The sequence below is a fragment of the Tiliqua scincoides genome, chromosome 2 (genome assembly GCF_035046505.1).
Source record: "Tiliqua scincoides isolate rTilSci1 chromosome 2, rTilSci1.hap2, whole genome shotgun sequence".
NCBI classification, from domain to species: domain Eukaryota; kingdom Metazoa; phylum Chordata; class Lepidosauria; order Squamata; family Scincidae; genus Tiliqua; species Tiliqua scincoides.
In genome coordinates this window covers 38895274-38907720 of record NC_089822.1, presented here as the reverse complement: position 1 = coordinate 38907720, position 12447 = coordinate 38895274, and the positions used below count along the sequence as shown (strand labels likewise).

Sequence of the window (12447 nt, the reverse complement as noted above, 5' to 3'; positions counted from 1 at the left end):
ATGAGGGGGGGCACTTTCACAACAGCATTTTACTTTATGAGCATTGAGAAAGCCAACTGGTGGAGACTTGCCACAAACGTCATTGTATACACCAGACACTGCTCTTATTAATGTGCCTCTCCTTTGACATATGATCTTTCTCTCTGAGACCTGTTCCTTTTATCCTTCCATGTTTTTATTTAGATAGTAAGCCTGTATGTAAGAGCTTCTTTATTTAGGGGGGAATCCTATGCTCACAGATGGAAGTAAGCTCCATTGACCATAATGGGACTTTCTTCTGAATAGACTTGCATAAGATGGGGCTGTTAATCTTCTTTTTAGAGAAGGGACTGGAACTCAGTGTAATAGCACATGTTTTGCATGCAGAAAGACCCAAGTTTCAATACCTGGCATCTGCAGGTACAGTGGAAAAAGGTTCCTATATGAAACCTTGGCAAACTGCTGCCAGCTACTGTTGACCATACTGAAGTAAATGGACCAATGGTCTAACTCAGTGTAAGGCAGCTTCCTATATATTTAGTATATCTCCAATACCTAGTATCTTTTAAGGACTTTTATAGCTAATACAAAAGTGATGATTACTCACCAGTTTTACTCACCAGTTACTCACCAATTTTAGCTGAGGTTTTCTAAGCTTCTTCTATTTAAGCCTGGAATAAATATATAAGCCTAGCATTTAATAACCAAATATCTTCTTTTGAAATTAGTATTTAGTTGTTCTTGTTAACAATTACCTATGTCAATTTTTTCAATTAACTACATATTTACTAAATTGATCTGATCAGCAAAGACAACGTTCTCCAGATGTTGAGTAGAAAAGTAATCATGCTGTATTAGCACAGAGATTTCTTGACACAGTATTCCATTACAGTGTCATTAAGATGCACTAGACTATGTCCATGTCTGCTGTGAACATATTTAGCTTATACTGTATATTTATATATGCACTTAAAGGTGCTCTTATGATTGGCTGAATGTCCTTAAGTATTTTACAATCAGGCTCTCCCAGACGTGCTGAATAAAGTCTATAATTTTGCACAGAAGGTAGTCATGCTGTGGAGCTAACTGGTCATAGGTGCTTTTAATGTTACTATTATTAACATCACTTAAAATTATAATGAAAACCGGAAGTATCTTAAGTAGAATAAAAGTCCTCCCTGTTATATTTCTTCAGTTTTGTTAGAGTTGAATTCTTGATTTTGTGTTGTGTGCGCACGCACTGCTCTGAAAGTTCACATTTACATTATTCACCATTTTTGTAAACTCTTTTAAGATTATGTTGCAGCTCCATTTATACTGTACATGCTTACTGTGGACATATGCTCACACCAGACAAAATCTGGTAATCATTTGTCACAGATGGCAGTGACAAATGCTTTTGCTGATTTCACCCACCAAAATCACCCATAGAACACTCATGCAAAACAAGTTCCCACTACTCATTTTGGTGCAAATAAGAAATAGATCCCGTATCACCTATATATGTCTCCTCATGTACTCTACCATCCTCAGTACTCCCGTCCCATATTTCCCTACTCATTGAAATGTGACAGATGGTCATGGACCTTTTCAGTTGTGGCACCACAACGACCTTTCTGGGGAAGACTGTTGGTTTAGGGCCTAATCCTAAACAGTTGCAGCACCGGCGCTGAGATCCAGTACTGTCACTGGGTGTCACAAACGTGCTGAGCCTCAGTGTTACTTGGAAGGCTGACCAGCACTCCAGCAGTGCCATCAGGCAGTAAGTAGTATCAAACAAGGGGAGAAGTGGGTGGGAGGGGGAGGGGATGGGGGAGGAACTGGGGTGGGATGGGTGGATCTAGTGGTGCTCTGCTTCTCTGGATCCTGAACTCCGTGTTGGCCAGAAGGACGCAGCTATAGTTGTTTCTGTGCCACTGCACCCAGCAGAGCTGCCTGCTTTAGGATTGGACTGTTAATCATTAAAAATTTTTTCCCCACCTGGTCTAAGATCTGCCAGCCCTTTTTTGGAGGTCCTTACAGGAGGGGCCCCCACAGAGCCTCTTGTGTCCTTGTGCTGGCCCAGCTGACTCCTGAGGAGGTGCAAACATGCTTTATGGCACGTTTGCAAGATTCCTGGGCAGGCAAAAGTCCTGTGCCAGCCAAAGAGTGCTTTTGGATTGCGCTCTTGGGTTTGGTGATGTCACAAAGTTCCTTGATTGGAAGAGTGGAATTCACATGGCCATTCCGTCACACCCCTTTACCTAAACAGACAGGTTTAACAGCCCAGTCAGTAGGCACATGACAATCTCAGTAGGAGGCATAGCTTCTCCAGAGAAGAAAAAGGATTCAGTTCATATCCAGCCATGGCCGTCTGGCAATGTCATTTCAAACAAAGGATAAAAATACTCTATGTATTTTTATCTCAGACACATGCTTCATAGTAGTGACAATTATATGCCCAATATCTTCACTATTGCAAGACTCGAGACTCTATTGCATCCTCAAGACTATTGCATGAGGATGTCCGAGTAGGTTTTCGGTTGCTGAACCAACTCAGGAGATTCTGGGAGTAGAGCTAGAAGTGACCAAAACTAAGTAAAATCAGGGAGGGAAGAGGACAGGAAAAAAAAAAATTAAGTCACAACATGGTTGCAAGATAATATAAAAAAGGATGTACAATATGGAGAATTGTACAGTGTTTTTTAACAGATGCCTGTAGCAAACTCTTATCATATGCTCAGGGTATCCCAGGTTTACCAGAGCAACATTGTAGGACCACATGAATCAGCTCCTTCTGTACCACTCAGGTAATATTAGAAAGGGTCTTAAATGAAGTGCTAAAATGGGTGAGCAAAGATTCCAAAAAAAAGTATGAATGTGTTTTTGATATACTGTAGTTACCCACAGCCTGAAATCAGTGACTTTTAATTAATTGGCTGTTGTGCTATAAAGTCTACAGTTGTAACTACAATGAAACAACAGAACTGATGTATAGGTTCTTTACATCTGCTGGTTGCCAGTCTTTGCTTAATGACATTAGAAAAGTACACTGAAAAAAATACTCAGAGAAAACTATTAATTTTATTATGAAGCTTATTTTGTTTTCTTTCACCATGTGCTGTTGGCAACCAATGGAGAGCAAAGCAAGCACCAGCTTTATAGAATGCGGTTTCCCATCTTAACTTCCTGAATGGTACCATAGTGGCATCTTTAAATTGGTTTCTGTGGTCATCAACTACAAAGAGTAAAAGAAATTGCAGTAATCTCTTAGACTGTTTGGGTATTTTTAGATGCTTTGTGGGATGTGTATCAATTACTTGATAGCATAGAGTTAGTAAAGAATGCACAAGATACATTTAGTATCCTTTGAGTGTATTTTAAGAGCATTTGGGTCTGACGCTTAATGTATAATTTACTGGATTGTAAGTTACATCATTATAATGTTACATGTTGGGAAAACTACCAAACTGAAAGTCTTTGAAGTGTGAATGGCTATGAAGTACATATTCTGGGGGGAAAATGTGTGTGCGTGTGTGTGTAGAGAGAAAAAGAGATTACTTGCTTCCTGTTAAAGGCCAATGTTTCTGAACTTAGAAGAAGAAGAAAAAATACTCTCTGTACAGTATTTTTATCTCAGGCACATGCTTCATAGTAGTGACAATTATATGTCCAACATTTTTACAAGGAGCTTTAAAAAAACAGGCAGCATTTTGGTGGAAATGCTGCCCATTATGTGGAAAGGAAGAAAGAAAGAAGGAAGGAAGGAACTGACAGTGACTGGGAGAATGTGAAAATAAACTGTGTTAAGTCTTCTTATGACAATGCCTCCCTTGTTTATTGGTCACCAGTACTCTGTTGTCCAGTTGGACAGATGTCCGGCAACCATTGGAGTGTGGAAGTTTCCTCCAGGAAGGCACACATCTTTCTCTGAGCCACACTCTTGTATATACAGGTCTGGCTCATTGGTGGGGGGCGCTCACTTCCATTTGCCCACTCACCTCCACTGTTGCGGCTACTGCTTCTTCTCTCATTTCCAGGATTGAAAAAGAAGGGGGGGGGGATGGAGTGGAAGTGTACAGGAGGGAAGAGTTGACTGGGCTAAAGTATCTGATGTTCCAGCTCACCACTACCCTCTCCTCTACACTTTGTTTTCCACTCTGTCATTTTCCACTCTTCCTTTTCCAATCCATGGAGTAGGAGGGCACATCACACACACACACACACACACACACACACACACACACACAGCAGGCAAGGTATTATTATCACCAGTACTAAATTTATTTGGGGAATTAATCACAGACACCAAGTATTTTTAGTGCAAGACTAGTGTTAATGATAATCAATTCACAAGACCGACAAGGGAGACTGACAAGACAATTCACAAGACTGATAAGGGAGCATTGTATCCTGTGGAGCCAGAGCAGCAGGTGGAGGTCTTCTCAGGGAACATTGTGGCGGCCCTGATGGGTCTACTCACCGTGGCTGCTGGGTCTACTCAGATCTGTGCCAGCTACTTAGCTGGCGGAGAACTGAAAAGACCTGTGTTGGGCTCCAAGGTTCTGGAAGGGGGCTAAGATTCAGCAGCGGTCTTTGTTGTTGCCCCTGCCCCCCTCCTAGGCCTGAATTGCCTTTGGGTCACCCTCCCCCTGCCCAGTTTTGCCCCTCCCACCTTTCTCTGCACTCCCCCTGCCCCAAAATGCCTCCCCACCAAGTGGCGGGGGCACTTACTGCTGCACACTCCTCTTTGTGTTCTGCCACCATCCCGCTGCCGCAGCTTGTTATAGCACTTTCATGACAGCCATGGCTGGGGCATGTTATGTATGAGAGAAGGAGGGTTTGTGAGTAGCTGGGAGTGAGTAATTAATCTGTTAACCCGGAGTCTTGTAACAGGTGTGGATGATTTGTAGGGATTTTGGGGGGTGCAGTAATGGGTATATAGGCTAAGCTATTGCCTTTGTTGGCGTGCTGTTTTTAACTGATGGAATAAACTGGAGACGTGGATGCTAACTGGTCTGTGTTTATTGCGTATGGACCCACGATACAACAGGCAACATATGACTCAATTGCGCTGCCCCAGTATTGAATCTGCTCAATCTGAGAAGTAGTGCTGAGCATGAGCCAGTGTTTCCCTCCTCAATCTCCAATTGTTCCTTCCAACATCCGCATTGTACTCCAGAACGTGGAAATGTCACATTGTACATTTTATGGAACTACTTTTTTCCTCTTAAGAAACTCTTATCAGTTGCTACTTTTTTCTGTCATGCTATTAACTGATATGAGATGCCCATCCTCAGAAAATTGATGGATTTAATCAGAAAATGGAAATACCAGCAAAATTAAGATATTTAGTTTTGTTGCTTATAGGTTTAGAATATACCTTCTGTACTGCAGCAAGTCATGGACTCTTTGCTCACAACAGGAGAGGAAACTGAACGCTTTCCACATGTGCTGCCTCCGACGCATCCTCGGCATCACCTGGCAGGACAAAGTTCCAAACAACACAGTCCTGGAACGAGCTGGAATCCCTAGCATGTATGCACTGCTGAAACAGAGATGCCTGCATTGGCTCGGTCATGTCCTGAGAATGGGCGATGGCCGGATCCCAAAGGATCTCCTCTATGGAGAACTTGTGCAGGGAAAGTGCCCTACAGGTAGACCACAGCTGCAATACAAGGACATCTGCAAGAGGGATCTGAAGGCCTTAGGAGTGGACCTCAATAGGTGGGAAACCCTGGCCTCTGAGTGACCCGCTTGGAGGCAGGCTGTGCAGCATGGCCTTTCCCAGTTTGAAGAGACACTTGACCAACAGACTGAGGCAAAGAGGCAAAGAAGGAAGGCCCATAGCCAGGGAGACAGACTAGGGACAGACTGCACTTGCTCCTGGTGTGGAAGGGATTGTCACTTCCAAATTGGCCTTTTCAGCCACATGAGATGCTGTACCAGAACCACCATTCAGAGCGCGATACCATAGTCTTTCGAGACTGAAGGTTGCCAGCTAAAGGTTTAGAATATTTTATCACCTGGCCTAAATGTTATGCTAGATTTATATATTTTTCCAGATGCAATTAAATTACCAAATGCTATTGCAGTTCTAGTATTATTACTTGATTTATCTGTTACTTCCATTTGCATGCTTCTAATGTGTTTTTAATTAAAATAATTGTTTTATGTCTCACTTTAATGAACAACAAAAATGAAGGAAGTTTTGCTATATCCTTATAGTATTTCCCCCTGTTTTCTATCTCAAAATACTGTAATTCAGTATATTGTTTGCGCTATTGTTCTTTGCATTCCAGCAAACTAGAATTGACATAAGAAGAGCCCCACTGGATCAGGCCAAGGGCCCATCTAGTCCAGCTTCCTGTATCTCACAGTGGCCCACCAAATGCCAGAGGGAGCACACAAGACAACAGACACAACCTGCGTTCTGGTGCTCTCCCCTGCATCTGGCAATCAGAGGCAACTTGCCTCTAAAACCAAGAGCTTACACATACCTACTATGACTTGTAACCCATAATGCACTTTTCCTCCATAAATTTGTCCAATTCTCTCTTAAAGGCATCCAGGCAAGATGCCATCACTACACCCTGTGGCAAGGAGTTCCACAAACTAATTACACGCTGGGTAAAGAAATATTTTCTTCTGTCTGTCCTAACTCTCCCAACACTCAACTTTTGTGGATGTCCCCTGGTTCTGGTGTTATATGAGAGGGGAAAGAGTGTCTCTCTATCTACTCTGTCCATCCCCTGCATGATTTTGTATGTCTCAATCATGTCCCCCCTCAGGTGCCTCTGGAAGCATGCCCAATTCTTCAATATCCTATTGGAGCCATTAGGTCCTAAAAGCTAGGTGGCACTTTTGAAGGCAGTCCCTCAATCCTCCACCTTGTTTCATACTATTTCAGAGCAGTGAATAAATAACATATTTCTAGATTATATTTCTGGAGAAATATCCCAATGAGAAAGCAGGTATTTATGTTTGACATCCCAGTCCTACACCCCCCATCATTGGAGCTAGCATTCCAGCAGTGGGGATAGCTGCACAGCCACTGTTACCCTGCACATGCCTGATCTCATCTGATCTCGGAAGCTAAGCAGGGTCAGGCCTGGTTAGTACTTGGATGGGAGACCGTTTGGGAATACCAGGTGCTGTAGGCTTATACCATAGTCTTTCGAGACTGAAAGTTGCCAACCATTGTAAATAATTGCTTTGAGGTGCATGCTTCTGCCATTGGAGAGGCCATGGAGGCACTGTGCGTGGCGACAGGATCTGAAGCAGCTGCCGCTGGTGGTAAGTAAACAGTGGTGGTAGTGGGTGGACGAGGAACAGATGGGGAAGGAGTGAAAGTGGGCAGGGAGGGGTTGGGTAACGGGCGTGGGGAGGTGGTGGGAGGGATAGATCCTGCAGTAATGCCACACGTCAGATCCTATCCCCTCCTTTTTGAGGCTGCTCACTCCTTTCTTCTCTTCCAATTTGCACCAGCTAATTGGCTAATGCAGGTCTAAGAAGACCCATTTGTGGTCAAGGGGTTTATGGAGGAGCAAGGGGGAATAACTTCCCCTTTCCTCCTCATCTGCCTGCCCCTGCTGGATACCCTGTGTGCTTTTTTGGCAAGGCTGAATCAGTGATGGTGGTGGGAGAACAGGATTGGGCTCTGAGTGGATGCAGTTGTTTTGCTGTTTGTATAAAAGTTTTACAACTATGGCACATCGTATCATTTCACAACCCATCGGTTAACAGCACTAGAATGTGATAAGATGCTGGGAACTTTGGGTGGGTTTCAGATATAGAATCTACTTGTGCCAATCAACTCAAACACATAGTTATTTTAAGTTATATTTTAAGTTTCTGAGTCCTAATTCATCCATATGCCAGGTTTTTGAGCTCCACCATACCAGAGCGCTCATTCATGACTAATACATCCTTTATGCTGTGAAAAGCTTTACTAAGTACTGGCCTGGGTAGCCAAGTAGTCCTGGAGTGAAGACATTTGAAAGACATTTTTGCAGAGGCACCATGCAGAGGGCATCAATCTTGCTTGTGATTTCCTCTTACTGGAACAATGAAAAAGCTTTAAATGTAGAAATTTTGTTAAATTAATCATTCTTGGGAATTTAGATGAACAGTGTGATAAAGGCAACAACTTTTAATACCTAGAGGCAATTTTGCCATATGTTCTGGGGAATAAGGACATAAAATGGAATTTTAGTATATTTAAAATACAATCACTGATTTCCACTGTTATTGAGTAAATAATTTCTTGTACAAAGAAACAATTAAGTACAAAGTAAAATAAGAGTTAATTAGCATGTATCATACATTGAGGAATTGGTCATAATTGCTCAAAAAGGCAGTTGATCAAAACATTGATTACTTAGAGGTAAATATAAAGAAAGAAGGGAAAAAACCATGATTTATACATGGTTATATTAAATCACTGTACAAACATCCTTTATGAAAGTAATCTGTTCAACACAGAATATGTGATTTCACTTGGGTTTCTGATGTAACAAGGCATAATTGATGTATAAGGTGTTTCTACTGTAAGCTATGAAATGAAATAAATAGCAGGTTCCTCCCCCCATTTACCCTATCATCACCCCCCTGTTCTTCCTCTTTTGTGTCTATTTCTAGACTGAAAGATTAAGGGTTAAGATTAAGAGGCTTGCACTGTATCCAGTGCGTGATAGGTGCCCAAAGCCCGCTCAGCCAGAGGTAAGGGGAAAATTTTCTCCTTACCTTTCCCCCGTTTCCCCTTACCTCTGGGTAAGGCGCCCTTGCCCCTATGGGTCTCCTCGGACTTGCGCCACCTCCTGAGGTCCCAGCTCCACCTCCCACTCCCCACCCGCCTGCCCCCTGGGCCGCCCACCGCCTGCCCAGTAATGCCTTCATCCCGCCTACCTCCCTGCCCACTCCCTGGGCTGACGCAAGGCTTACTGCCTCTGCCGGTGCAGAGGCTGAAGTCTGCCTCCGCAGGCTGGTGCACCTTAGTGCGCTGGCCTTGCTGACTCCTGCGGAGGCGCAAATGTGCCTTATGGCATGTTTGCGACCCTCCTGGGCTGGCACAAGGAACTTGCGCCTGACCAAGGGCGTCTCTGGATTGTGCCTTAAGTGCCATTTTTAGATTAACAACAAAAACAACAACAACAACACAGGTCTGCACACATTTTGTTATCTTTAATGATAGATCTATTCTTGGGTATATGTGTGATGCTGAATTCAAAAATGGCATTGGTCTTGTTTTGGGGCTAGTATGGCATAGCCACCTTATATGCTAATTCAAGCAGCTTCCTCATGAGGAAACCATGGCATTGGTGGCCCTGCCAATATCCTAACTACCTTCCCAGTCCTGATGGGTCAACATGGACTTGTGACGGTAATATAGCTGTTGCAGGTTCAAGCAGACCCCTCTATACCATGAACGCTTACCTCCAGGTAAGGGAATAATTGTTTCCTTAACTAGAGATGATTTCTGTCACTGCATCCCTACCATAGGATGCAGGAGTCGCCGTTTTGGTGCCATTGCATCAATGGGGCATGGAAAGGACAGGAATGAGCTTTCAGTGTCATGTAATAGCATTACATGACATCTACATAAACTTTGATTATCTGTTAATTGACAGCTTAGATCCACGCTACTCAAGGGAATCTGACAACTGTGTGGAGGTGGGGTTAGGAGAAGAAATGTGAAATTCAGTGGATTATAGCTCTCATGAGACACCTAACCTGAATTTTGGCTTTTATCATAACATTCCAGCTTCTGATGCATCTTAAGTATGGCTCATGAAGATCAAATGCCATGTATAATTTCAGTACCTGTACATGCAATTCTTTAGAACAGAATGCCTATGAGGGAAACATATCTGATGAATCTGAAAGGCTTGCTAGATGTACCAGTATTCTTCTTCTGAGTTTTGCGTTGCCACCACCTAGTATGTTATAGAAAGAGGAGAGTAAACGCAAAAAGACTGCCTGCACTGGTGGAGGTTGTTATGCCATTATCTTCAGGATGGTATTGCTAAGATCAAGCTGCAGTCCTCTGCATTTTTCTTTGGAGCAAGATCCATTAAACTTGCTGTGTCTTAATTTTGAGAAAACACACATTGGGTGGGCTGTGACACTTAAATTACTTAACTTTCTTGAACAAAGCAAGCTTCCCAATCAGGAGCATTACACTCCTTTGCTGTTCTGTTAGATGGCTTTCACTGGAGGGCATAACAGTTTCTCTGGGTCTGCACATGGAGTTCCAGCTCCTGGCTCCTGGATTGGCATCTGTGTTAGGCTCTAAGCCCAGCTCTTCCATAATGTGAGAAACACCCCCCCCCACCCCCAGCTCTTTGGTGCCTCACCTTCCAAATTGAAGACTTGGTCATTGCTCAAGGCTGGGCTCATTGCAGAATGCTTAGGTATCTGTAACTGAGTATAAAATGTATAATGAAAAACCATGATGGTATTTCAGATTATGTTCAGGTCCTCTGAAGGGAAACGGGCACCTGAAATGTCACCCAAATTCTTCAGTCCTCCTTTTTTCTGGGTGCACACGCAGACAGGAGAGGAAGTCAGCTGGGTGGAAGAAGTGGAAGAGGAAACAGTGGTGCTGGTGGCACAGGGTGCTTCCACAATCCTGTTCCTTCTAGGAGAGCAATGGGGAACAGGATTGCAGCAGCCCCCTATCTCCTCCAGCAGCAATGCAGGGTGAGAAGGCGAGTTGCTGCTGCCCAATCTCTTCTCACACTCCTTGGGTACTTCCTGCCACTAGCTGCTGGTTCACTCTGCAGCCCAGTGGCAGATTCAGTATTTGTGTTGGTGGGGGCGCCATGAGCACTACTTTAACTACAGAGCCCAGGTCAACCAGGCAGGCGGACCTGGGCTCCCTGTTGAACTTTGGACTCTATGACTGAGATTTGCTGTGTGGGTTGACCTGGCATACTATCCAGACTTGGAGCCCAGATCTACCTGCCCAGACTGCCTTCTGGAGCCAACTCTTCCAGATGGGCAGACCTGGGCTCCCAGCTGGGTGCAATCTCACTGCTGACGCCCTGCCCAGTGGGTATTCTCCTGACACCCAACTTGGTCCCCATCCTGGAGGGTGCTCTTCCCTGCTGGCACAACTGTTTGGGGGGGCCACACACCATGGCCCCCTCTTGGATCCACCCCTGCCACAGCCTGCCACTTAAAATGGCTACTTCAGTTGGCCTCATGAGTGGGCCAGCTCTGAATATCCAGATCAACAGTGCTTATTGGAATCCAGAATTCAGGGAGGGGTATGAGTACTGCTTTCTGCTGCTTCAGTATTTTTCTATTCATGACTTCATGCCAAACATATTTTATTAACATTTCTCACCTATTTGCCTGCTTAATTTGAATGATGCTGTACTCTTATTTTGCTATAAAAATTACAGAATCTATAAACAGTAATAGACTGCTAAAAGAACCTACTGAAGATAATTAATGCACTTATGAGACAGGAATTAATCAAGGCAAACAATACATGTCTGTTTTTTAGTTTAGAGACACTTTTACTGTCACTGAATAACCAAAACATATCACCTGTGTTGAGATTTACGGTGATATTTCCTTTGATGAGTCTAGCCAGGCTAAAAGGACTGATGGTGTGATTGTAAAGAGACCTAACCATCTCCACCCTACCTGCTCCAATGAGGTGCCTGAAAGCCACTGTCATGGGCAGGAGGCCTCTGTCTATTTGCACAGGTGGCCCCAAAATGCACAACAGCAGTCTGGCTTTCATGCTGCTGTTCCAGGGCTTAAGGTGGTGGATTGTGAGATCTGCCAGCATAAGCCCTGGATAGGATTGGGCTGTAGGTGTGTGTGCCATAATTAGTGTTTAAGCTTTCTACATATTTTTTTTAACCATTAGAAGAAGAATTCACACCTGTTTAAGCATAGTCCTGGGGGAGTAAATAAGGAAAACATAAATTACGTGACTGACCTATCCCTGTAGAAGGTAGCTTCACATGTCTGATCTTGTCTGATCTTGGAAGCTAAGCAGGGTCAGGCCTGGTTAGTATTTGGATGGGAGACCGCCTGAGAGTACCAGGTGCTGTAGGCTTATACCATAGTCTTTCGAGACTGAAGGTTGCCAACCAACCAACCTATCCCTGAGACCAACTGAGGCAATTACCTCAGGCAGTGAATTGCTGTGACACTTGCCTTCATCTGCCCAGCTTCTCTCCTCCTTTCTTTCCCTGAATTTGATAAGAAAAGATGAACAAATGGGAAGAGGAAGCATGGAGGAGAGGAGTGTGGTGAGCTTGAATGAGCAGACAGAGCAGTAGTCTCAGTTCTAAAACTGGACTCAAAGGAAGCGAGAGATCTAAATAAATGAGTTATTTCAAACTTCAAGGGAGAAAAGAACATGCCCAGGCCAGAGGGCATTTCCCACAGTGGCTCCTGTGGAGACCAGCACTGGCCTGAGAGTTTTATTATTTTATTTTAGTATTGTATTTTTAAAAATGTTGCAAG

At 43.8% G+C, this 12447-nt stretch overlaps 1 pseudogene; it reads left to right on the top strand.

Moving 5' to 3' along the window:
* The first annotated feature begins 7001 nt into the window (after window positions 1-7001).
* On the top strand, window positions 7002-7121 carry LOC136643173 (5S ribosomal RNA; annotated as a pseudogene).
* The last annotated feature ends 5326 nt before the right edge of the window (window positions 7122-12447 follow it).